The sequence below is a fragment of the Corvus kubaryi genome, unplaced genomic scaffold, assembly GCF_017639235.1.
Source record: "Corvus kubaryi isolate FWS band 111438036 unplaced genomic scaffold, C.kubaryi_AGA036_p1.0 37394, whole genome shotgun sequence".
Classification (NCBI taxonomy): Eukaryota; Metazoa; Chordata; class Aves; order Passeriformes; family Corvidae; genus Corvus; species Corvus kubaryi.
The window spans coordinates 16522952-16549167 of NW_024581133.1; the positions used below are offsets into that span (position 1 = coordinate 16522952).

Genomic DNA, 26216 nt, shown 5'->3' on the forward strand with positions numbered 1-26216 from the left:
CTCCTCCTCCTCCTTCTCCTTCTTCTCCTCCTTCTTCCCCTAAGGAGCTGCTGTGCCCTGGCTGCCGTGGTGCCGGTTGGGCAGAGCGGGAACGACGCTATCTCACCGCCTGGGTGAGGGCTGCGGCCGGCGGAGGTGCCTCTCCCTCAGGCCCAGGCAAGAGGGAGCTCCGAGCCCTTGGCTGAGGCGGGCTCTGCTCCCGCCGGTGTCCGGGCGCGGGGTGGGAGCCGCGGGTCCCTCAGAGCGGGCCGGGCGGAGGGCGGTGGAGCGGCCCGGAGTGATGACGCGCTTCCTGCTCTCCCCGGCGGGGGTCTGCGTCTGGAGTCCGCAGCCGCGGCAGCTGCGGGCGGCGGCGGCCGAGCTGGCGGGAGCGGGCAACAGGCGAGCGGGGGAAAGGAAGGAAGGGAGAGAGCGGCGGGGCTTAGACGCTCCGCAATGCTACAGTAACAGCGTTCCCGGTAGGAGCCTGCGAGGACCCTTGTCCTGCCCCGCCGTTGCACGTTGCATAGAGCGTGTGGTCTGTGCGGAGTCGCCGAGAGGGGGAAGACTCGGCGCGGGGCTGAGCGGCGGGAGCGCGGAGCCGCTCGGCTGCCGCGGGGCTCTGGATGCGGACAGCGCGCTGCCCCCGAGCAGCGGCAGCCGCCGGTCGCCGGTGCCCATCTCCCCCGCACAGGCTCGCCCGCGGGTAGCGCTGCCCGCCCAACAAGTTGCCGGTTCCAGGGAGGGCAGCAGCAGCCCGGGCCAGTGCTGTGCGGGCTGAACCCCGGGAAGAGGAGAGCGGCCTCGGCTCACCTATCCTTCGTCAGGAGCCGGGCCGGGAGGAACACAGTGATCTTTCGGTATTTCCCTGTGCCATATAGGGCAGGAATAGGAGAAAGGTGCTGGGGCGGCCGGTCCCTCGCATCATGCCTGGGGGAGCGTGGCGTGGCCGGGGGTGGGTTTGCCCGGGGAACGGAGCTGTTCGTTGTTGGGCGCTATTGGCAACCGCGATGGAGAAAAAACCTTTTCGCAATACGTGGTGAAGTGACGACCTCCCAAGGACGATCCTGCCGCGTCTGCATACGCGTGGATCTATATCCATCTATCTGTGTCTCTGTCCGCATCTTCCCACGAGAGCGGTGGGACGGCTCGGCTTGGAAGCGGGTCGCAGGGCGGTCCTGTAGGGCCACCCCGGAGGGGAGGGAAGGACGCGGCCGCCCCTGCGCAGCGTAGACGAGGATGGGTGGGTGGCTGAGCCGCGCTGCTTCGCAGCCTCGCCGTTCCCCGGGCCGGCCTGGGGCGTGCAAGGGTCCAGCGGCTCCGGGCTACCTGCCCCGGTGAGGCTTCGTGTCCAGGGCTGAGCAAAGCGCAAAACCTCTCTTGGTGCGGGGCGGCACTGTGTGCTTGCAGCGGGGCTGTCCGTGCCCCGGGCTGGGGTCCGCCTGTGTGTCCTGACACCTCTGTTTTCCCATGCCCTCCTATCAGATATCTGTGGGTGCAGTCTTGCCTTCGGGTGTCTGGAGATCCCCGGCGCAGTGTCACTGCGTGGGAACACCTGACTGAGAGCAGGAGCCTCTGTTGGCTTTGTGCTCACCTTCTATAGCGCTTTTGTTCTGCTGACCAGCCATTTCAGTTTTTTTAGGCTTTACTATTTATGTGTTAAGGTGCTGCTATGATGTCTAGTTAGAAAGATTGTGGGAATGTTCATCGATTGAAAAAATCTCTTGTAAGATTAAACAATTGTCCACTTCCCTCCAAATATTTTTAAAGTTTATTTTGTAGACCTGTATTTTGGAGCCAAATTTGAGCCATATTAAATTTCAAGGCAGTTCTGTGTTTGGAAGTATGTTACTTAGAGGCATTGGGGAGTTCTGCATTCTCAGGAAAGCCCAAAGGCTATGGAACAATGTCCCTAGGATTTAAAAACAAAGAAGCAACACATTTCTGAGATTGCTCTTATGTAAAATATGACTCATTTGTATGTAGATGGCAGTGCGTTTTAAGTAGGAATGCAAGCTGCCAGTGTTAATTAAAATACCTTACAAATTGTAGTATATGAAAAGCTTTCATATCTGTATGGTGTAATGGTCAGCCATACTTCCAACAGAACAGCTGTTAGACAAGTTAACTGTGAGTTAAGTTGGCTGAACTACCTTTCCTGCTTTAATTTTCATAATTTGACATTTTCAAGGGAGATTCAAGGTTACCACACAGCTGAGGAGGGAGGGGGCGTGTCTCTTGCCTCTTGGAAGTGCATTTCATTTGAGTTTCATAATGCCTCATTTAACTCACTGGTCACTGCAGAAGTAAAGGGTTTAGTGGAATTCTGGCTTATCTGTTGGTGACAAAATTATTGAGCTTATGTAAGATAAGAATACTTCTGGTTTCTGGTTGCCAATCTAAGTGGGTTAACTATGGCAAACTTGGATAATATTCAAGTTCTGAATTTCAGTGTAAAGTTAGGTAAAGTCTACGGCCATTTCATATAGGATACCCATTCATTTTACTATTCAGATTACAGCAGTTTATCCTGAATAATTGTCCTGTGTGTTCTTAGAGTAACATCTGTTGCATGATATCATGTAATGGAATGTAGTACAGCCTAATTTAAGTTGATTTGAAACATTGCCATTGCACTGTAGTAGTGCCTGAGAAGGCGAGAGGTTTTGTGGTGTGTGTGATGGATAGATTGGTTACGAGTAGACAGTATTGAGAAAGATGAACTTGCATTTGAACTGCATAGGATTAAGTAATTTTACTCTGAGCTTGGTTTGTTTTACAGTTTTACTTAGACTTCTTTCATCATTTGACAGCTAATGTAATGACTGAATTCTGCTTATATTAGGAAATCCATCTACAGTTATAAATATAACTATCAGTACAAAACACCACTACAGTAGAGTCAAGTCTTATTTTGGAGTGGGAGGAGTGGGCTTGAAAGAACTGTCTAGCTGTGGCATAGCTTGAACTGCATGATGACTTAAAACTTTTGCTGTGAAAACTTTATTTTATTTGGTATTGTTTCTTCAAAGATTTGACTCCACATAGCAAGGATGTTCTGAGGCATCAATATTTGGATTGTTACTTTATATGCTTACCTACATAAGATGTATCTATTAAACCTGTGCAAATGTAATCTAGATGGCTTGCAAAAATGGCAGTACTTAATTAGTCACCACATCTAGACAGTAGTTCAAACATCTCACCTCCATTCCTTTTTGTGGCATTGTAGTGTAAGATAACTGTTGGGATATTAGTGTTGTATGTTCATGAAATACGAGCAATACTGTTCGTTGAAGTATCCCTCCAATCCATAATTTTAGCATTATAGTACTGAAAGCACCATTTGAGTTGATTCTCAGCTGCCAGTCCTATCTAACCCTTGGAGATTTTGGTAAACTGCCAAATGTGTAGACATCTTGATATTTTTTATTTTTTTCTTAATATGCAGAGTTTCTTGCTAAGCAGTGCTTTCTAGATGCTGCCTTTGCACCGGGTCCTAATTAGGAAAGAAGTGTGAATGTCTTTACAGACCACTGTACCAGCTTTCAGAAATTCTTTTCTTTTCCCTGCTTTTGAATCTTTAAAAGTTTTGGCAAGTCTGCTTATGCATGTTTCTACAGACAATAGAATGCTGATGCAAATTGAGAACAGCAAGCAAAATAGTTGGGTGTTGTTGCAAATGGGGGGAGGCTGTCTTAATAAGGCTTACTCTTCGTTTGTTTACTTTTGGATTTTAGTGTTTCAGTTGGGACAAATAGAGCTGGAAATTGCAGTTTGGTAGTCCTGAAGGAGAATGCAGGTTTTTGCTTCCAGGGTTCTGCTTCTCACCACATATGTTTATAAAAATACACATTGAATTGAACTGCACAATTTTTGGGGAGAGGGAGGATACAAATTGTAAAGCAGAGGGCTTTTTCAGAGTAGTTTAGCTTATGACTTCCAGAGGCTGTGTTAAGGAGAATAATCTAGGGTTTTGCAACTCTGTGGATGAGATTATGATTATGGACATCATGCTGTGTCTTAAGATCTCTTATGCTTTATTTTTGTTGTTGTGAATAAACAATCTATTCCTTTTACACAATTAATGGCTTGAAGGTAGTCTGAGCTCCTTAGATGTGTAAGTGCTCATCCACAGCACGCGGTGCAATCCGGGTCTGATCAGTGTTGAGAGAATTGTGCCTTTTGTCTCTGGGTGCAAGGAGGTTACACCTTTGGAGTGAGGCTGGTGTGCTTGAGGATGAGAAGGTGGTGGGGAGCCTGTGCTTAGTTTTGACACCAGACTTGTAACTGTGTACAATGAATTTTGTAGGTTTCTGTCCCTGCTAGTGCTGCTGAAAACCGATTTCACAGTAGAGAACCATTTCCCTGGGTGTGCTATGTGCATACATGCTTATCTTGGAATTGAGTTTGAATTAGCCTGCATACTTGAGGCAATTGTGATAACATTTTGATATTTTCCAGTTGCAAGCTGGGATTTCATCCCCAGAGATACACCCCCTCGATTCTCAAAGCTCCTGTGCCTTTTTACTCAAGCATCTTCATAAAGCTAGAAAATGCACTGACTGACTTCACAAGGTGAGGGTGACTATACAACAGTAAGTCTTGTCTTAAAATACCTTTACAGTATTACAGTACTGACTTACTTGTAGTCCCTTTACTTGGCAGCTAATGGTTGAGTCCCTGCCAAGATGGGCCAGGCTGGCACTTCAAACTGCCTTCCTTTCATTCTCAGTAGGTAGCTCATCTTTCTGTGTTTGGGCAGCAGGAAGAAAGTATGGGGTGAAGTGAACGGTAAATGAACCTTGTGTCTTTCTCTATGGTAACTTTTGTAAGGTTGTGATTTCTTATTTCTTTATGAAAAAGTGACATATAACCCAGGAACAAGCAGGAGGCTCTCAGTCTTCTAAATCACAACAAATAACAATTGAGGTGATAAAGAATCAATGGTACTACATGGGCTGATTACTTTTTTGAGTTGAAAAACAATTTACATTTGTCAGCCATGGCAGATTTGTTGCTCTAATATATTGAAGTGTTTATTGTTTTGCTGAAGTATTTGGTGTAGTGGTGTGAAAACCTCTTAAACAATGATGTTGCCTTCAGCTTAAAAAGGTCTTCAGTTGTGTAATGCTTTTCTTATTACATATTCTTGTTTATTTTCATATACTGATCTCTCTTTACCTTTCTTGATAGTTGGTATCTGTAACTTGGTTAATTAACCCTTTGTCTCAGCAACCTCAAGTCCAACCTATCCTGTGGTTTGGTTTCAGTTGTGTTCTGTACTAGCAGGATAGTTCTGATTTTTCTGGAATGTGAGATTTAAAGTTTGTGTACACATGACATAAATATAAGCATAAAACAGTTCCAAAAATTGCTGGCTTGAATTTGTACAGCTGGAAACATTAATTAGGCTTAAAGTAATTTATGGCGACTACAATTTACCTTTGCTCAGTTTACATGTGCCAAGTTGTTGCATTCCACTGTGGGGAACTGCGAGGAGTTCTTTTAAAAATGGATGCTCAGGAACGAAATTAAGCCAAACGAGGCAGGCGTTGTTATCTGAGAACCGTTTATTGGTAACGAAAAACAAAATAAAAAGGAGTTACCCTACTAATGAGGGCTAGGAAAGACACAGCAAGACTAAGGAAAATGGGAAAGGAATGGGGGGAGAGAGAGAGAGGACAGGGAGAAAAAGAGGGCGTTACCACCAGCGAGCCAGGGCAGTGCTGTCGGCGTCCAGGAGGCGGGGGGTGCGCACGCTGCCTGCCTGCGGACGGGCTGGGTCTGACCGAGCCTGCGCGGCTCTCGGAGAGGCGTGGCTTCACTGGCGTGGCTCCCGCGGCGACGGCGCCGGCCACGCGGTGAGTGGGTTCTCGGACGGGCGGACCAGGACCCTGGACAGGGTCACGGCGACCGGCTGGATCGGGGCGGCAGGGTTGGGTGCAGGCAGCCCAGGCAAAGACGCGGGGCGAAGCGGCAAGGCAGCGGTCAGAGAGGCAGGACAGGTGCGAGGGCAGGAGAGCCAGAAGGCAGGCTGGGGCCAGGGCAAAGGAGGGAGCGAGCGAACCGCCGAATGAACACCAGCGAGACCCCCGTGAGCAACACCGCAGTTAGTTTTTATACGCCCCAGCCCCTCCCAAAGTCCGCCCGCTCACAGGGCACCATTGGTCCAGTCCAACCTTTCTTTGCTGTCCGTTGGTGGAGACCTTTTCGCGACCTGATTGGAGAAGCCCTTCCACAGTGTTTCCTATTCACTGCCTCATGAGAGGTGTTGCCAGGCGAAGTCCTCCCAGAGACAAGGCTTGTAGTTGCCTCCTGCGCTTGGCACATGTGCACCCCTCCTTCACATACCTGTGACAACCATTGTTGAAGCATAACAAAACTGAATTGGCTCCTCACACAAGTGCTGTGTAGCAGGAAATGGCCAAGTGGCACTTGGCAGGCAGAACAGAAGCAGGAAAGACATTATTGATGTCTGACAGAAGTGATGGTGCCTTTTTAAGAAAAGACCTAGGGTAGTAGGAGGGATGGTGTCAGGAATGTGATGGTGGTGTAGCACTGAGGGGCATAATCCTTAGACACAATAAATATGTTTAGATACCATGACAGAATCAAAATTTAGCAATGGACCTATAAATGAATATATGAATAAATGAAATCAGGAAGCCCAACTTGAATATTTCAGTTTACTATAGCTTGCAATTTTTGTAATTCTTCATAATTTTTGACTGAAAGATTTTCTTAGATGATTTTTTTGTTGTGGAACACATCTGTTGACAGGGGCATATCTGAACTCCTGGGGAAAGGATCAAGTGGGAGTCGCTGCTGCACAGCCAGCGCATGGGGTCAAGCAAAAGGAACCAGTGGTGTCTCCTGGGTCAGGGTATCACTAAAGGCCCTGGTACAGGGAGGAAGAGATAAATGTCCAGCTTCAGTTGAAAAAAGCAAAGGCTGTGGGAAATGAGATCACTCTGTTGTGATGTTTAAAGTACTCTTTGGAATATTATGTGCAACAGCTGAGGATCTACAGACCCCAGGCAAGAACCCAAGATGTTGTAGTATGTACCAACCTTGAAAAAGATTTGGTGTTTTTTAATTAAAAAAAAAAATCAGTGCTGTGTTTGCAGTTGTGAGTAAGGTCGAGATAAGCCTGGTTGTTGCTGGGTTGTCTCTTCAGCTGCAGTGTCATGCTAACTAGACTTAGAAACAGCTGAGGAGTGTAGGTGTAGGTACAGAAGACTAAAACCTGTGAAGAAGGGGTAGTTAAGTTTGCCTCGTGACCTTGGGCAGATCAGACTATGGATTAAGTACAGAACAAATCCAGACATGAAGAGGGGTTGCAGGGGGTCTCATGAGTTTTGTGTGAGGCCTGTGTATGTAGTGGACCTGGATAAGTAAGGGGTCTATTGAAATGGTTCACAGGTGCTGTATGAATGAGTGAAAATCTGTTCTCTCTCTGTCATGGGCAGAGAATGTTTTTTCAGAGTTTTCATGTCAGAGCTTTAGCTGACTGTGTAATACCACTCCCAAGGGAATGGCAGGGCTTTAGTGATGAAGAGATGAGGCAGAAAAACACCTTGATTGTGGTACAAGTATGTGGTTAAGGTGAGCTACTTACACAGCAGTAGTTGGAGGTTATTTAACACAGATAAAGGAAGCCTGCAAGTGGGAAGAAGGGTATATGTGGCCTGAGGAACCAAGCAGACCAGTACTGGAGCAACTGTAGGGCCGGGCTATGAAAGTGGCTCAGTAATGAGTGTGAATATCTGTGTGGGAACAATGTGTTCCTGCCTTAATGCCATTATCATTCCTTTTCAGAGATAAATTACAGTTTGAAGTGTTAAAAATGCCATCTACGTGTGAGGGCAAAAAACCTCAAGTACTTTCTGTTGAAAACTAAAAGCACTGTTTTCCATGTGGATCTTAGTATAATCAGCCATTGCTTTAACTTCTCTGGAATAATATTGCCAGCCTACCAGGTCTTTTAAGGCAGTGGTTTCCAAAGATTTTTTTGATCTCATGCCCTTATCAGTAAAAGATTTGTGAGCACACCCCAAAAATGTGTATTATTTATAAATTTACACACATACTATTCTACTATTATTATACACATTAGAGAACATACACAAAAAATAGAAATTAATAGAGGACAAGACAAATGGTTAGAAAATATGTTTTATTTTTTACCAAAACCGTTTTTTACTTTCATTAAGGAATAATTTAGTGAGAGCTATGTGATTGAATGTGCCTCTCTAAATTTTTTTAAAATGTTGGTTCATCACTTGTGTACAGCCATTTTAAGGGCTGCTTCTAGGTTCAGCTTATTTCAATACTTGGTTTTAATGGCTGTCCTATCCAAATGAGATGCCTCACAAAGACAGATCCAAGTGGAAGAAGTGCATTGTTGGTTTTGCTTACTAAATCATGATACTAATTCTCTACTTCCATACACCAGCTATGCAGAGGTTCTTCTTGGAATTAATCTATTAAATTTCCATCTTCCCTGATGTCAATCAGTTGTTCTTGCAGGCTAATGGCAAAATGTTGCATTCTTCTCTTTTCCTGAAGCACTTCTTTTGGAAGGTTTTTAAACAGGGTTTTGGGGGTTTTTTAAAGATTTTTAAAGTTTAGGAAATTATGTATAGCTTTCAGAGGTTTTTATAGGAGGTTTTTTTTCAGTGGAAACATTTCCAAACATCTGTTTTCAAAACAGTCTCTGTAGAGTGAGTTTCTTATTGAAGGCAATTACTCTCTCGCTCCCTGTTAAAATGTCAGCTTCACCTTTAAGGGACACCTTAGGTGTGTCTTTATTTGAAAATGTCTGGTAGGTAGCACAGTACTGACAGCCCCATGTCATCACAGAAAAGATCAGCCAGTTTTGAACAGTTGTCTTTGTAGGAAAAAACCGCATAACGTGTCGTTACTTTTGACAACTCTTTTAAGCCCTTTGTCACAAGATAAGTAGCAAAACTTACTGTGGGAATATGAATATCATGGTTGTTCTCCATCTTCTTACAAGGTATTCTACTGCTTGAAGATCTTATTTTTACAAAATTACATAATCAATGACATCCTGTAGCACTTGGTGCACGTCTGCCTGCAGCATTGCTACTTTAGTTTATCTATGAATGATGCGGTGAAAGAATTTCACGTGTGGTTGTGGAGCGACTGCTTTAACTGGAATAAAAAATAGAAGGATTCCAGTGTAAAGGTTACAGATAAAACCCCATAAGTGTACACTTGCACAGTTTTCTCATAAAACATTGTTTCTATTAAAGAAATAATTTACTATTGAGTCTACTCTGATACATCGTTCCTGGAGTGACTCACAAAAGAGAAGTTCCCAATGTGTTTCACTGTTGAAACAATCCAGCATATACCCTAGGATGAGACCTGTAGGAAACATCTCTAAGGTCAGCCAACAGTGTAGCACACCTCCCACACTGCCTAATTTGTTCTGATACTTGTTTCTTCAAATCTTCAGCTCTTTTCTGTGAGTCTTCCAGCAGTATTTGCTGACAAAGTGCCATATTGTCTTCCATGTATTATTTCAGCCATTTTTTACTGCAGTAGGATGACTAAATGTTTCCCCAATGATATATGCCTTTGTCTCTTTTGCTGTAAAGTAAGAAGCCTTAAAAAAGGCTCCTGAAGATTTGCCATTAAGTTCAGGGATTTTTTTAAGGGAAGTACTATATTAAGTATCACATGACTTGAAGAAATGGTAAAGGTTTGTCCTCACCTCACTGGGTACTTAATTTTTAAATGTCTTGCTAATCATGACGGCTTCATGTATCACTATCTAGTATCTCAAGGCAAAATGTGTATTTAGGGTGGGGTTTATCATTAAGGATAATAGACATAACCATATTTCAAATAGTTATCATCATAATTTCAACTTTTTTTTGCCAACTTTTTGTCAGATCTGATTAGATTGTTGATTTTACCTCAATGTGTGTGACAAGGAGCTTGTACTGGGAATAGGAAGTCAGTTGTTGCATATGGATTTTGAAGCAAAAGGAAGATCTGTCTTGGCATCTGTGTATCTGACATGATAACACTTCAGAGTCTTCAGGATCAGAGGTGATTTCAGCAAGATTTGCAGCAGTAGAGGGCCCTAAAGGCCCTAAACTATTTGTGTATTTTCCTGGTTAGAATTCCTTGCCTTCATTTGTCTCATGTTACCATACTTGAAAATAGGGTATTTAGTTATGTGGTCCACATGTGTTGTGACAGCATGCAAATTTCTATAAGCATGCCTTTGTGAATTGTGGCCTTTGGCTGTGCCAGTTAAACTTTTAGAAATAAGCATTCCTAAATAATGGAAGTTTTGTTTTGGTGAGTTTTGTTGGGTTTGGGTTTTTTGCATCTGGGACTTGGAAGAAGGGACAGCAATTCTTCTAGTTTGCTTATAGCAGCCAACATAGTGTAGTTCCCATCCTGCCTGAGGCTACAGCAGATAAATTCCAAGTACCTGCAAAACATCTGCTATCAAGCACCAGTACTGTCTTGGTACCCACCCAATAAGTATATCTTTTTATGTACAGCTCATCTTTCTGCAGCTGCCAAGGAGTGAAGTACAATTTTAGCCCCTGAAGAAGATGCAAAAGCAAGGTGGGATTGCAGATAATTGTATTTTGGGTGAAAAGAGAAGATAAAACAGGGAGTTGCTTTTTAAAAGTTGTTTACAAGACACTTAAAACCAAAAGAAGAAATGTAGAATGAAGGCAGAAAATTATAGAATAGAAAGAAAAATGAGAAAGCTTTAAAAAAACCTGCCAGCTACAGTTACAGCTTTGTAAAGACTGAAGACTTCTAGTAGTGTTTATTGACTAATTGTTTTTTTTTTTTTTCTGGACTATATACTCATGTCAGATTTCTTGCTTCATATTTACCTTTCATTATTTTAACCAGAACTATATTACTGCTTGTGAAATACTCTGTTATGATGACCAGATACAGAAAGCAGCCGTGTCATCACAGAAACAGACCTTATAGAACAGTTGTGTTTTATATCTGCACTTGTTCTGATGTCTTCAATAGTTTTGCTGTTTCCTTCTGAATTTGAGTTGATCTGTAAGAACTCTCTAATTCAGCTGTCTTTTATTTGGGACATTTTTCTTTACATGTATTCTATGGGATCTAACTCTCCCATGACATGTGATGAGTGAATCAGGATGCTGGGGACTTGTGCAAGTGAAATTTGTCTTCCTTCTGAGCCTCTAGTAGAAGTTTTGTTTCTTCCTGGTCAGTCTACAGATGCTTGAAACACTTGTACTTGTTAGGAGTTGCCATTTGAAATCTAAGCAATTCATACTTAAGATATCTCCAAGTAGCTTAGAATTAGAAAAGATTTCTTGCAACGTTCATGGGATATTCAACTAACAATAGGAAGATGCTTCTTTATAAGTAATAAGCTAATGAAAGCCTAGTATTTGTATAATCAGGCTTACCTGAGGAGTATGACTGTCTTGGCAGTAGTTACTGGAATGCAGCCTTTTGACAGCACTGGAGACAGTCTTACGTTTTGGTTGGTGTGAGTGGATCAGTGACTGTTGGGTAGTGAAACAACTGCACGTGGGGTAGAGGAGCTGGGGCAAGTAGGACAGGCCCGTCTAGGCTTCTCTCTTAGAGTTCTTGTTGTTACGGAATGCTGGCATGAAACCAGGTCCTTCTCCACAATGCATCTGATGCAAAATGGGGTTAAACTGAGCTATTTGCATGAAAAAGTGAACGATATAAGGCTTGGTGAAGAATGTGAACAGGTGGATCTGGGTCATTGTTAGGCATACTCTGGTTCCATGGTGGATGTCTTGGGAACAATGAAATGAAACTCAAGTGGGATGCAGATCTTGGTGCAAGTCCCATAGCCTAGAAGTGCAAGTGATTGATAACAAGGAAGCTGTGTTCAGCAAAAAAGCTCTAGTGATATGTGGAAGACAGAAATCCTGACTAACAGTAACTAAAGAGGGGATTTAGAGAAGACCTTGTGCAGTTTCAGCATCTGTTTGCTATGTGCTTTGTCAAACAATATTTCTCTATCATGCAAAGCTTTAAATAACCTGTTCCACACGCAGTGGCCAGTGGCTGGTATCTCACTGAAAGGTAATAAGGACCAAGTGTGCTTAAGGTTCTTTAACATAGGTGTTATACTGCAAATGAATAATAGAGTGCTGTATCTTCCTAGTGGAATGAATAAGGAGCTAAAGCCCTTGAAGCAAGTATTTATTTTAGAAGAGTTTGATTCTTTGAGCTGGAGGAAATAACTTGGTATGTTTAACTGTTCTGAGATTCTATGGCATTAAGTCTGCAGGGTGCTGCAACTTAATTTCGGTTTGTTTATACTGGTGGTTTCTAAATGTCTGTTCTTGGCTTATTTGGTGGCAAGTCTTACAATAGGTGTTTCCTGCAACTGAACAAAGGAGCAGTGTTGAGTATTTGAGAGAAAATAATGTAGGCAAAAGACAGTGCTTATCAGGTAGCTGAGAAAAGGTACTTCCCAATAACTCAGCTTTGAAATCCTTGAACTGGAAAAAAAAAGCTTATTTTCTCACATGTGCTCTCCTTTTCCCATGCACACTCTGTCCTGCTTTAGTGTCTGCTGTTCAATCATTCCAAATACATAGGGAGCATAGATTTAGTCCTACATAAAGCAGTCTGTAGGCAGGAAGAGGTTTACCCACTTCTACATCTCTTTGAGGTGTGTGTTAATGTTGAATAACTTCTCATATTGAACCAGGTGATTTCATTTTCTGAGCTGTTGTTCCAGATTCTTGTCCTGCTGAGATACCTATGTAACTTTGTTTTCTAAGGTGCTGTTAACAGACATCCAAGCGGGAAATGCAAAATTGAGCTAGTAATAGTTTAGGTCTCCATGGTGACCATGGGATCCTGGAAACTAAGGACTAGGTTACTCCTAGGCCCTGTGAGTTTAGGCTTAAAATGGCAAAAAGTGTTTCTTCAGGCAGTATAGAAAACTATATACAATATAGAACATAAACCCCAGGTTTGGGATTACAAGAGAATGACGCTGTGGTAGTATTAAAATAAAAAAACAATAGGAAACCTTTGAGGAGGTTTACAGAGATGAATTACACTTTACAAATTACTTCAAAAGAATCTTATAAATAGTACTCTGGGTTGCCTTCATAAAGTGTCAAAAGAATAACCTTGCTGTATGACAGTTACTCTATACTTGAAGACAGTGTAAGTTATTAATGAGATGGTGAAATTGTGCTTTCTGTTGCATATACTTGATATCTTCTAATCTGTCGAACACAAATTTCCAGTTAGTTATACACAGGCATGAGTCAAAGTCATTAAAGCACTAATGAAATCTGAGGATGAGAAGGAACAGCTCTGAGGGAATGTCAGTAAAAGGAGCACATATATGATGTGTCACATCTGTCTAAATGAGTACCAATACAGCCTGTGGCTTTGGCAGCTGATTACTTATTATAATTCAACTGTCACATCAAAATAAATTCACTTATCTAGTGCTGATGGTCAGAAAGAATAAATATGCATTTATTTTGAAGAGTGGAAATAAAAAAACTTCCAGATGGTTTGTTTGACTTTGCAAGGATAAATAAAGAGACCCAGGAGTACATGGTGTTGATTTTGAGTGCTTTAGCATAGTTAGTGTGAGTTGGTGACAAGGACCAGTCTTTGTGCTTCAGCTGACAAAGTGTCTAGACATTGAATTGAAATCTGAACTATTTTTGTAGCATTCTCTTACACAGAATGATGGTGTTACATACCCAGTATCAATAAGTTACTGGCATCTATTTTTTGCTTCTGCATTTTCTTTTGGAGAAAAATGGTTTTGATAGTTGAAGGCAAAGTTTTCCTGTCATCTGATACTTTCCCACGGCATGGAGCCCCTCTGTGGCTTTTGGCTGTCGGAGCTGGGTAGCCATATGGGCTGTGGGTATGGGTGTTACAGCAGTAGGCCTCCACTTCAGCCACAAACAGTGCAATTTACAGAGAGAGCCTGAGGGAACAGTTTTTTCCTTGCATTGCATATGCAGGCTTGGCTGAACTATTGGGATTTTACCCTTCTCAGAAGCATTACAGGCATGTAATTATTCTGTCAAAGGTAAAGGCAGAAACCTCAATGGGCAAGGGCAAAGTAACTTCGTGTGTCACAGCAAACTGAGTTCCTGAAATGTCAGGTTTGGATTTGAAAATCTAATTTGAAATACTGACTTTGAAGGCATATTCTGACCTACAGCTTGAGTTCAAAGCTTTATTAAATTTGCAGCCCTCTACCCTTTCTTTCTCATGCCATTCTCCAGTAATGTTTCATATACTTCCTGAGCATGATGGAAATAACAAATCTGAATTGCTGTGTTCTGATACTTGAGAAACTCAGGGATTGGATTGTGCACACCAGTATTAATATTGTGAAAAGTCTTAATTTGCAAAAGTATGTATTTTTTCAGGGAAGAAAGCCTAATCTATTCAAATTGTTGCATTATTAAAAATAAAAGCCAAAGACTGGCAGCAATTCAAGAAAAGTTAAAAATGTTCCAGTTCCCCAGGGATATATTTCTCTTTTTGTATTCAGTGTTGTAACTGACCCCATCCTGCAGTGACATGTAACTTAAGTTTATTCCAGCTTCCTAAGTATTGACAGCACTTCGGCTTGAAGAACTTGTGACTAAGTTTCTAGATTGTGGCTTGCTCTCTACTTATACCTTGTTTAGGATTTTATAAGTTGTAAATTTGGTTAAAATTAAAACTAAGATGAACTGTTAAGTGTATGATTTTAAGTTACTTGTTTGTTTGTAATGGCCAGATAGAGAAAGTGGAAAGATCTTGCTCAGCCACTTTCACCTGGAATGTGGGCAGCCCGTTTTGATGTGCTGTAAGTATTATGTATTCTTAAAGTAAAAATGGATCCATTCTCAGTTACATTCTGTTACTCTTTATCCTAAAACTCAAAACTAAGCTTCTTCAATCTTGATTATTGGATTTGGTTCTTAAATTTGTGCTGCCTCACACCTCCCCTCCCCCCGACCCTCCCCAGCCCCACAGCTTTTTGGGTGTTTTTTCCCCAAACTGCTGCTGTGGTAAGCATTACTGAAATACTTGCCAGCTGCATATTGGTGTACAGCCCGTGACAATATAGGGGTCATTCATTGGAAGGTGAGTACCTGCCTGCATAGCAAACCCTCATTGTTCTACACATTGCTAGAATTAGTATCCCATCTTTCTATTTTGTAAAGAGATAATCCTATTTTATTAAAATTAAGACGTTGGAAAAAATGTGTCTCTCTAGCAAGGTTTGTGTTTCAACACTTGGGATGAATACCATAAAAATAATTTCCTGTGTCGAGCTACCACTTGTCCTCTGTAAGAAGCAGTTCTTTGTTTGAAGGTTGTCAGATTACAGGACAGACACTTGCTTTCCTTTGGTTCCTCCTCAGCTGCTCTTAATAGGGAACATCTTTTGCAGTCGCCTGCTGCTAACACTAAAGAGAGCCCTTGTTTTTAAGTGTGGGATATGTTCAACAACAAATATCTGAGTCCAAATCTTGTGAGGAATGCTCATTACCAAGTTATTCCATCATCACAAAGCACATCATCCATATTGACCAATTGTCATTAATACTGTTTTCCTCTCAGATTGTCTGTTGTGTGGGAGAATAGGGATCTTATTCATGGATTGATATTTATTGAATCTTGCGTAAATACTGCTGTCACAGCGCACTAAGGGGTGGGATTCAGACATGCAGCAGTTGTTCGCAAACAGTGAGGAATCTGCCCTTGCTCTGGGTGTGACATGTGATGTGTGGTCGTGCACATGGGAAATACTGGCAAGCTGGAGGTGCTGATGTTGGGGGACTTGTCTTCTTTTTCTCAAATACAGTTTTTGAAAGACTTGGGGGCATGTTAACTCCACAAAGAGGATGTTAATTCAACTAATGTCACACTTCCTGGTCCCATAATGTGGGTTCTACTTTTGAGCTATGTTTTAAAGAGAATCTCGTCACCAGTTAATATAATTTAATGTGTATTTTGCTATGGAAACCCTTTTGTTTCATTTCAAGGGAAGTTATATTGATTTGCTGTTAGTAACAGTTTGACAGCTTCTCATCAGGAGTGAAACTTTTGGTACCAAATTTCAAGAACAGAATTCTCATCAGTTTTCTGTATTAAGCACTCTGGCAAAGATGGTTCCAAAGACTGTTCCCTGCTTCAGGTGATCAAAGAGAATGTAGAGCTCTTCACTGATTGTTGTGGTTGTGATGAATTTGTGACCCATCCAACAGTGCAAAAAACCTGTTTTACAGTCTCTTGTGTGCAGAAACATCTACAAATGAGCTTCCTGATGGGATTAACTACACTGCTGACCATGCTTCAGTTTTTCCTGAAATTAGTAGCCTAAGTGGACTGTAGTACGATGGAGTTGGGGCAGACCGTAGTTTGATGGAGATGGGGCAGAAAAATATTTGAGCAGTGTATTAACAGAAGACTTAGTTGTCTTCCAGTGTTCTTCTCCTCAACCTTCAAAATTGAAAGCATTCTTATGTTCATTATTTTAAATTTAAACGAATTAGAGAGTGTCAGGAGAGATTCTGCCTAACAGTGGGACAGAAGTTTTAATCAACTGTGGCTTTGATACTTTTGTTGTGTGAAAGCAAGTAATGATGTATATCAATCTGCGCGCTTCTTTTGGGTTGAGCTAGAAGGCAGAAATTCCTTTTGACAGAAGTTGTTTCTGAGGAGTGAGGTCTGCTTGATGGAGCAGACTTGCAGCCAAACCAAATTGTCAAAGGAGCTCAACCAATACAAAATCTATTCTTTCTTTCAGCTGAAAAGCTGTGGAAAAGCTAGTGTTAGTTTTCCTTGTTTATTCCTTATTTCAGTGCCAGGTACTTCCAAGTTCACTGCATGTGGCATTAAAATAGAAGTTATACACAGAACACCAATGTTGACTTTTATTAATTTGTGTTGTAGAAATGGTCAGTGTGTCTTCCTGGCAGATGAAGCCTAAGAATATTGTGTTTGGAATACTTGTACCTTTCATTTTTTTCCCTTCCCTGCAGAAAAAGTTGCTGTAAGAACTGGCTGTTAAATTGGAAATGACCTTACTTGCCTTCAGTTATAAATAGCAGTAAAAAGGAAGGGGATTCCCCTGCTGCCAAGCCCCATTCATGGCTTTCTATTTTGGTTAAAGCCATGTCTTACAATGAGTGCACTGTGACTTCCAGCCCTAAACATGCTGCAACAAATGTACTTGCAATCCAAAAACTATATACTTAAGGTCATGAGCAGGTAAAGTTGCTATGGTACAAGTCCTTTTTTTTTTTTTTTTTTAGTTAGTGGAGTTAGAGGTGCCACAACGTATTGAAACACTGCCCATGTGCTGTTTTTTGTGCCTTATGCATTCCTTTGGGCTCTGTTGAATCATGAGAAGCTGTTAATGGTGAAGCACTACTGTGCCTGAAATTTGAAGAAAAGAAATCTTGTGTATATGACAGCTTGAAAGGGCAACTCTTTTTCCTTGTTCATATGGCTTTCTCTTAGAGGGCTGTGGTTCTTGTACTGTTAGGGAAGTGAAGCACTTGAAATAAATGGCAAAACAACTTAGTCATGTTTTGATGTGTGTTCTTTCTTTAAGACCACATTTAAACATATTTTTAAAAATCTGTTATATAAAGCATTAATAAAAATACACCCTAATTTAATATTAGAAGTGCTAACTGTTCTCAACCATTTAATTACATATATTGTGTGTCTCACTAGCTGATCAGTTATCTTATTAAAATACATCTTTGGCCAAATGTATGTTGGTACTGGTGTCCAGTTTACGCCTCACCTTCAAGCCATACTGTTTATATCTTCAACTTTGCAATTCATTAAGTGTGAATGTGTTGGGAGGAAGCATTTGATCATTTAAAATGTGATCATATGATTGGTACTTGATCTTGCAAATAGTGCCACTGGACAGTAGGATTCCTAATTCAAAGGTTTCTGGTGGATTGTATGAAAAAGCAACTCCTGTAATGCAGAGTAAAAAGCTCTGTATCTGTTAGGTGGATGGCAGGGCAGAATTAGTGATACACCATTATTTTGTACATCCCTATAACCTAGTTTTGAAGGGAGAATCAAGGCAGGCTTGGCCTTTGACTTCAAGTGCTAGTGAAACTGATTTGACATAAGTAGTAGTTTTATGTCATTTCCCAAAACAAGACAACAAAACTGTGGGAGAAGGTAGAATTACCTTGTGAAACATCATCTGTCATAGGCTCCTGTCAATCCTTTTCCATCCTTTTGCTTATGTCAGACAAACTAAAACCAGATTTGTCTGGTTCAGTTTCCCTGGGATTGACACAAGTAGGTTACAAGTGGTGATTGTACTTTTCATTTGTTGAGATTAAGAAACAGGTACAGTTGTGGGTTTTTTTGGTGCTCAGCAGTGGTCTTCAGTACTTGAAGGAAGCTGCTCAACTTCCTCTGCTTCCCTTTGCAGAGCTATTCCGTTGCAGCCAAGGCCATCGTTTACATGGACCATACATAAATTGTATATTTCATCCTGTATGAAACTAAAGATGTTTGTGGAATGTGTGCCCATTAGTAAAGTATCATTCTCTTGACAGAACATTAACTATCTCTTGAGAGAAGAATAATTTTGGGGTAATTTAGAGTATCCAATTTAGAAGTAACCACTATCAGCTATTTCTTATATTTTTGTTTTTGAAGCAAGCAGCAAAAGACCAGAATATCTGTATAAATATCAGTCTGGGAAGATGTATGAAATGTGATTAACTAGCTGAACTACATGGAAATGAAATCAGTTTTGTGTTCTCCATCTGAGATGGCTCTAATGATTTTTGAGTGACCAGCTTATTGATATTCAGTACCTTGGCAATGTATTCTTGCTCTGACTACATAACCGTTTGAAAGCGGGGTCTGAGCAGTCGTTTTTACTCAACACTGCAAGGACTTGGACATGCACAAACTAAAGCATCTTTTAATTCAACCCAGATGTCATAGAAAAGAATCATAATTCTGCACTGTTTATACAGCCTGCTGCTGATATTGGACTGAAGATTGACTACAAGTCCTTATTGTTCCCTGGTCTGTAATGGGCACTGCATACACAGGAGAAGGCATCTCTGAGTATTCTTTGTGGAATTTTGTAGCATAATACTGCATTCTGTATCTTAACAATACAGAGATCATAGTTTCCCATTTTGGGAACAGCTAATCTTGTGAAAATTCCTCAAGAGTGCAATGAATTCACCCAATGCTACAGCAGTGCTGGCCGTGTTGTGTTCTCCAAAGCTCCCATCCAGTGGATTGCTGAAGTCTTACTGTTGCAGTGCTGAGACCTCAGAATGCAACCTGGCATTTGATGTTTGAGGTACTATTTCACGAATATCTCTGACAGCAGTACTTAAATGAAGTGAGGTTGCTGGTGACAGCAGGCACAGGAGCATTCCAGTAAGGACTTTAGGTAAGACAGTTACCTAAGAATAGGTTACAGTGTAGGTGTGTTTTGAATCCCCAATTATTTCTGGCATGGTTCAGTTCAGTTTTCTTAAATAAAATTAGCATTGCCCATATCTGTAAACTCTTGAGATTAAATGACTTAAAGTAACTTGTATGTGTTTATGAAATACTTCTTTCTACTGAGCCTTAAAACTGAAGGAAAGCTATTGATACACTTAATTTTCTTCAAATCAAAGGGAAAAAAGCTAATATTTTACATTACTTTAAGTTTTGTGCGTTACCCTCAGTAGGTGTAGAACCGTGAATTTTTATTCCCCTCTGCATTTGGAAGGCAGGAGGGCAGGTGCTCATGCAGGGAATATCTGATGTCTTTTGAAACATGCAGCTCTACTGCCTAGAAGAGCAACAGTGCTAAAGTGAATGGCAATGACGGCTGCTGTAGTTTCAAGACCAACAAATGACTTCATTTCCTAGATAATTATTTTTTGTGAAAAGTTAAGCACTTGTAAATTAATGCTTGGAACCTCTAACAACATACTGTAGTGGCATGTTCATTACTGAGGTTGGGAGTAATGAAACCAGTCAGGAGTAGAGGCTATTCTGTGTATTTTCTGTATCTGCATGCATATGTAGGGTTGCTTTTGTGTTTGCGTCACTGGATAACACCATCAGCAGCTGCTAAGTTCTGTTTAAACATTGTAATTCTTTTAACTTTGTGAGCATGTTGAAAGTTTCAAGGGCTAGTATTAAATAAGAAAGATTTGTTATACTTTCGTAATGTCAATTTTAGTGATTTGAAAGGGAGATAAGTCCATGAAAAAGCACTGTAGCTGTAGCAGGTGCATTTCTTCTCAAATTAACATTTTAGCACCAATGTTCTAACACTCATGTAGACCAAAAATCTTTTTTTTTTTTTTTTGATTGCGATGTTTACTCCTTTACTGGCTCTAGTGTAATTTCTTTGCTTAGTTTGCTGTGTGAAGTTTAGCCCAAATATGTCAATGCTGAATTGATGAGTTGCATGAGAATAAAATATGGGATTTTTAGACATACGTAAAACTTGGCTATGATTTGGCAAAACTACTGTAGTTTTTGACAGCATGAGACAAATTGCATGATTTGGCAAAACTACTGTAGTTTTTGACAGTGAGGATGAATGACTTTGGCGTTTAAAGAGAAAGTGGATTCACAAACAATTAGAAGAGTCACTGCTTGAAGTGACACTAATTGGCTGTAGTGTTTTATCACAGATATCTTGAAAATTGAGATACCTTGTCTACAAACAAGTGTTGGGTGTTAGAAATAGTGACACTGCAAATCTTAAAATTATCTATCAAGTGTTATGTTCTTCTCCACACATCTCTAATATGAGCTTTCTTGGAAGCATTGATCAAATGCTGCAGGTTTGCCATAGCTCATGTCTGTTTGGACAGCAGTTGCTGCTGTCAGGTCATTCCAGCTTAGTTCTGCAATTTGAGCTGCCCTGGTTTGTTATTAACTTTGCTCTGAGGGACTGAAATGTGGTTGCTTTGCTGCCACAAGTCAAGTTGTTTGGGTTTTTCTGTTACTGAGCTTGGTGTGTCTGTTATTTTGAAAAGCAGTGTCATAACATGCTGTTTCTTTCATGAACCTCTTAGCTTAGGTAAAGTATTCAAAGTGTTTTTCTCGTTACATGTTTCCCCACAACAGTACTCTGATGTGAGTTAACATTGAAGTCTTGCTTGCTGCTAGACTGTCCTGTAGACCTGTTCCTTATTCAGCGTTCCCAGATTGGCAGGAAGGAACCAGTAAGTACAAGGGTATGGGGGAATATTTTACTGGCATTTCATGCTTTACGTACCTCAAAGCCAGGTAGCACCAGTCAGAGTAATATTGTGTGTGCTTTAAGAAACCTGGCAAAACAAGTGGCCAGTGCCAGCATTTATTTTATATTTAGCCTTTAGTGGTTAGTATATGCAGCTGATCAGTAATCAGAGTTTAGGCACTGCTGTCTTAGAACTGTATTTTACGTCTGCATCCCTTAAAATATTAAATGTAAAAAAGAGCAGAAAATTCTCTTAATGTATCTATCTTCTTTAGAGTCTTAACATCTTAGGGAAAATATGTGACTGCATAACCTACAAAATTGTATCAGCAGGAGGAGGAGCACTACTAAATATGATCAGATTTAATTTGACAGTCTGCAGTTTGCTACGAGGAGCCTTTGTCTTTGACAGGACAGCATGTGTATGTGTTGTTTCACCTCATCTCAGTGTTCTTGGCATGTGAATTATTCACATGATATTTGTATACTGGTACATGGTAAATACATAGAAAGATTTATGTTGTAGTATATTTTTTTACAGTTGCTTAGTTTGGAAACAAGTCTTGTCATCCGAGCAGCATTCCTTCTAAATGCACAGGGAGTGTCTTGTTAGGTGGCATTTCTGTTGAGAGACTCTTATTTCTGCCCAGATGTCTGAGCTGGCTTCAGGAACTGAAGCACAGTAGCTGTAGCAGCTGACTTGATTTCCTCGCTGATCTCATGCTTAGTGAGTTCTGTTGCCTTTTTCTTTTCTGGTTCTCCTCTTGGACACCTCTATAGCTGGAGCTTTAGCAGGTGTGCTAAAAGGCCTTTCTGGTTTAGGCACATGCAAACTTGTAATCACCAATGTGTGTTTTCTATGAGGAACAGCTGAATGTATCACTCCACCTCTTATTTCAGACCACTGAGACTGGGTCCCTAATCAGCAGCCTTTGGGTGCCTTTGCTGCTTTGTGCTTTGTTTTGCTGTTGCAAAGTTGTGGATAAGACTAGGAATATCATACTTGAACAACTACTCTGGAGGAAATGGTATAATCTGCAGAGGAATGGAAAATGAAGAGAATGGTTACTGAAATAAGTGTTACAGCAAAAACAATGAAAAAGAAAAAAGTCTGGGTTTTTTTTGGAGCAATTCATTAGGTTCTCCTTACTGAGAGTGCCGTAATATACACTGCATAGTATTCCAAACATCTGTCATGCTGCAATAACTGGGTTCTAGAGAAACACCTGAAATAAAACTGGTTTTGTTGCCAGCATTTCATACTGTCGTAGTTCAGAAATGGGAAATACTAGATTATTTTATCATTGCCTCAATTTACTATGAGAGGAGGCAGAAACATGAAAACACTTCAGTCAAAATGTGATTCAAATGTGATGGGAAACTGCACATCTCCCTTTGAGGGAATCTATTGATGTCTTCATCAGTTATCTTGCTCTGAAAATGAAGGTTTCTTCATCATGTGACAAGCATTTTGACTTTTTAATTTGTTTTGGGGTTTTTTTCTTTTTTAATGAAGAGTGGCATGGTAACTTAGCTTCCCCAGTGTTCTGTTTGAGGCCATTTTTGAGCGCAAGAACATTCGAGTGTAAATAAAATTCATTTTCTTCTCCCACTGCCATTCCTGTCTTCACTTGCATGACTTTCTTCTGTCAATACAGTTGATTCGCAGTATCAGTTGTATTTAATTGTCTGAATACTAACTTGAGTTTGATACTGGCTTGATTTTGAAGTGCAAACACTCAGACTTATCTGGAATTTCCACTCCTGAAGATTGCATCAGCTGCTTACTGCCCTGCTGATACTTATCTCATATTTGGGCTGCTTGTACGTATATACATCAATGCTCACACAGCTATTGCAAAGAAGGTTTGCCTCTTCCATTCCAGATTTGAAAACACTGAAGAAAAAAAACTCTTGTACTTGCTTTGTTTGTTTTCTTTCCTTATCTCACTGTGTATATATGTAGAGTAACTCTTAAAAGCTCCTAGGTTAATTTATTTAAATAGGCTTAATTATATGCTAGCTTTTAAGGAGGATGAAAGAGTAATAAAATGGCCTCTCCTACAGAGGGGGAAATGTTCAGCCTGACATACGCAAAAGTAGCCAATCTCCAGTACACTGTTAGTCCAACAATAAAGTTACTGTTCAGGCAGAGCTTCCCAACTTACTTGGCTTTTTGGCTTGCCAGGGCTGATCTTAGGCAACACTGAAGTTGCAACTAAAACATTCTTTGTTATAGGTAGGGCTGGTGCTGTGTCACCAACCCCGCAGTGTTGCCCAAGTGTCCTTGACTTCTGTTCAGATTGAGTTCCAGGAAGTTTGCCAGTATGTTGTTGTTAGCTTCTTCAAAAACCTACTACAGCCTGAGGTTATGTATTTGTGTCCTGCTGCCAAGCACAGTTTGTTGCAAATAGGGTTGGTGACTGGATGGTATGACTGCAAAATGTGCAACTTTTGGTTTAATATTTTTGTGCTGATGGGGCTCATAGTTCAAAGATGATTCTAAAGGTTCTTTTTGTAAGAAAGAACTGCTCACAAAATAACGTAGTCTAAGATGCAGAGCCACTTTAAACAGCATAATAAAGAAGACTTCAATACTATGAGTTTTACAAAGTTGTGTCAATTCATATTTGAGGAAATGTAAAGCTTGTAAGAAGTTGGTACTGACTGTAAAGCTAAAGGGGTGTTCCTTTGCCTTTTCTGGCAGTAGGGAAAGACCCCTTGGAATAGGCCTTGAAATATTTGTCCTGAAGTTAAAGCTAAGGCATTATTCTTGTTTTAGTTTTAAAAAAGTTACAGTTACATCATGTATAAAGTGGTGTGCATTTTAACTAAACTCTGTGCACACTGGTTCACATTCTCTGAACCTTCTAGAAAGTAGGAGGGCCTTTTGCACCTGTCCACATTTTAGCAGAATTCTTATTCCTATTCCTATTACTCTGTTACTTCAGAGTTGTCTATCTCTCTGCTTTTTCTCCCTTAGATTTTTTGTGCATTGTTCTTAAAGGAAAACAGTCCAGTTTATATGACTTTGAAAATTATGTTGAACTTAAGTGATACTTGGTAATCCGGGCATATCTTATCAGTCAACTCTGTTATATCTGAAGAATTTTCTGATGTTTTCTGAGATCTGGCTTATAGAGAAACACTCTTTCCTACCTTTCAGGAAACAGACTAAGAGAATTGCAGTTTAAATATTCCATTCTACCAAATATTTTTTCCTTGTATGTGCTTTCCATACTTCAAATAAATAGATAAGCAGTTCTGGCCAGTTAATTTCAGGATGTGTCAGAAGCTGCTATCTTCATATATCAATGTATGAGAAGTTAGTTATCTTTTGAAAATGTATAAAGAAATATTGAGCTTAAAAATATCTGCTTTGACCAAGTTAAATAAATGGACAAGGTGCATTTAACAACTAAGGGGAGACAGAAGGAAAGCTCAAACATTTTAGGGGCAATAAAATAATAGAATCCAAAAGTCTGAGGAGCCAGCAAGTATGCTGGGACTATAGTAACAAATCATGATATATAGTATAGAGTGAAAAATCCGGTTTTATATTGTTAGTGCTTATACTATCATTACAATATAGTTCTTTTCCTGAAATTTGAGGTGTATAGGAATTAGAAATGCAGCTAATAGAAGGAAACTTTGAACAGCTTGCAGTATTCAGGTGGACATTGACTGATATTTGAAATAGTTGAAAGGAATTACACACATTTATGATTTGCAGAGTCCTTTTCATCAAGGATCCTTTAAAGAAAGATCTTATTTAGATAAGAGATAGGAATAGCATTAAAGTTGTTCTTTCTTGAGTTTAAGTGCTCAACATAGAAAAAAAGCTTCTACCTGAAATAATGTAAGATAAAGAACATAGTAGTGGAGTTTTAGTACTCAGGACTTCAAAGATTTTTCAAGAAATGGGAGTGCCTTATGCATATTCCCTTTTAGCTTACAGAACAAACTTTGCCATGTGTAAAAGAGCTCTGGAGCAGGAGCTGTTTTGCCGCCTTTATCACCTGCAGCTTTGATTGCTGTCCCAGAACTGGGTTCTCAGCCTTCTGCAAGGTCAGTGATGTGTTGCTTTGTGTGTGAGGCAGCAGCTCAAGAGGGCAAAAGCTGTGGAAACTTGCTCTGTAGCTTAGGATTTTTTCCATATTTCTGCAACTGTTCTTTGATGGATGGGACCTTTATAAACAGCTGCTGTGATCAGATCCTTAAAAGGTTTTGGGAAACTTTTAGAAAACGCTAAACCTAGAACAGACTCTGCATTGTAGCCATGGATGTTGTTGGTGATCAAAAAATGCTTTCCCTGTCTGGGTAAACAAGCTAGTATATACTTTTACAAGGTTCTTGCAGGAAAGCTCAGTGTAAATTGAGCAATAGGTTGGTTTTGTTTATTTGGAATCTTAATTTGATTTTGCAGTTGGGATTTAAAAATGCTACCACCTCAAAAATCCAGTATGCAGTTTAATAAGGAATTATGCAAAACAAAGAAAGTCTCCTGTTAAGCAATTGTGTGCAGGTGTTCTGTGATGAGTTTAGTTGAATTATTTCACTTTCACTAAGTGATCAGATATCTCTCATTTTGAGGCGGGTTATAAAATACCAGACTGAATTTTAATTGCGTATCTGGACCCAAGAGGGGCCAGTTACAGAAGGTGCATTCATCCCTGGGATGTACACTGGCATCCTGTTTGTCTTTCTTCTGTGATACTCTTGCCAGAATATCTGAAGCAAAGTTCCTTTTGTCCTACTTCTGCTTGGGAACTGAGGAGATCTCTTCTAGGTGACAACACTAAAAGAAGTGTTGGTTTACTAGGGAAAGGTGAATGGGTGATACAGTGATGATGTTATGACTCACTTGGAGTGTGGGACCAAAAAATCTGTGGAGCAATAGGCCCCAAAGCCTGTTGAATTACAGGTTGAAGAGAAGCAAATGGTCACTACTCTAAACTGAATTTCT

General features: G+C 40.6%; 1 protein-coding gene across 5 annotated transcripts in view; it reads left to right on the forward strand.

Annotated features, from left to right (window-relative positions):
* Positions 1-369: 369 nt before the first annotated feature.
* The window catches only part of TLN2 (talin 2), a 145872-nt gene continuing 120025 nt past the window's right edge, over positions 370-26216 (forward strand). Inside the window, exons 1-3 of one of the 5 annotated variants that reach the window (XM_042039640.1) lie at positions 370-458; positions 4444-4557; positions 21136-21233. The gene's annotated coding sequence lies outside the window, so the exon portion shown is untranslated. Of the gene's footprint in view, positions 459-744; positions 840-4443; positions 4558-21135; positions 21234-26216 lie in introns of those variants that run through there. The other 4 variants (XM_042039638.1, XM_042039639.1, XM_042039641.1 and 1 more) reach the window with 4 other exon arrangements.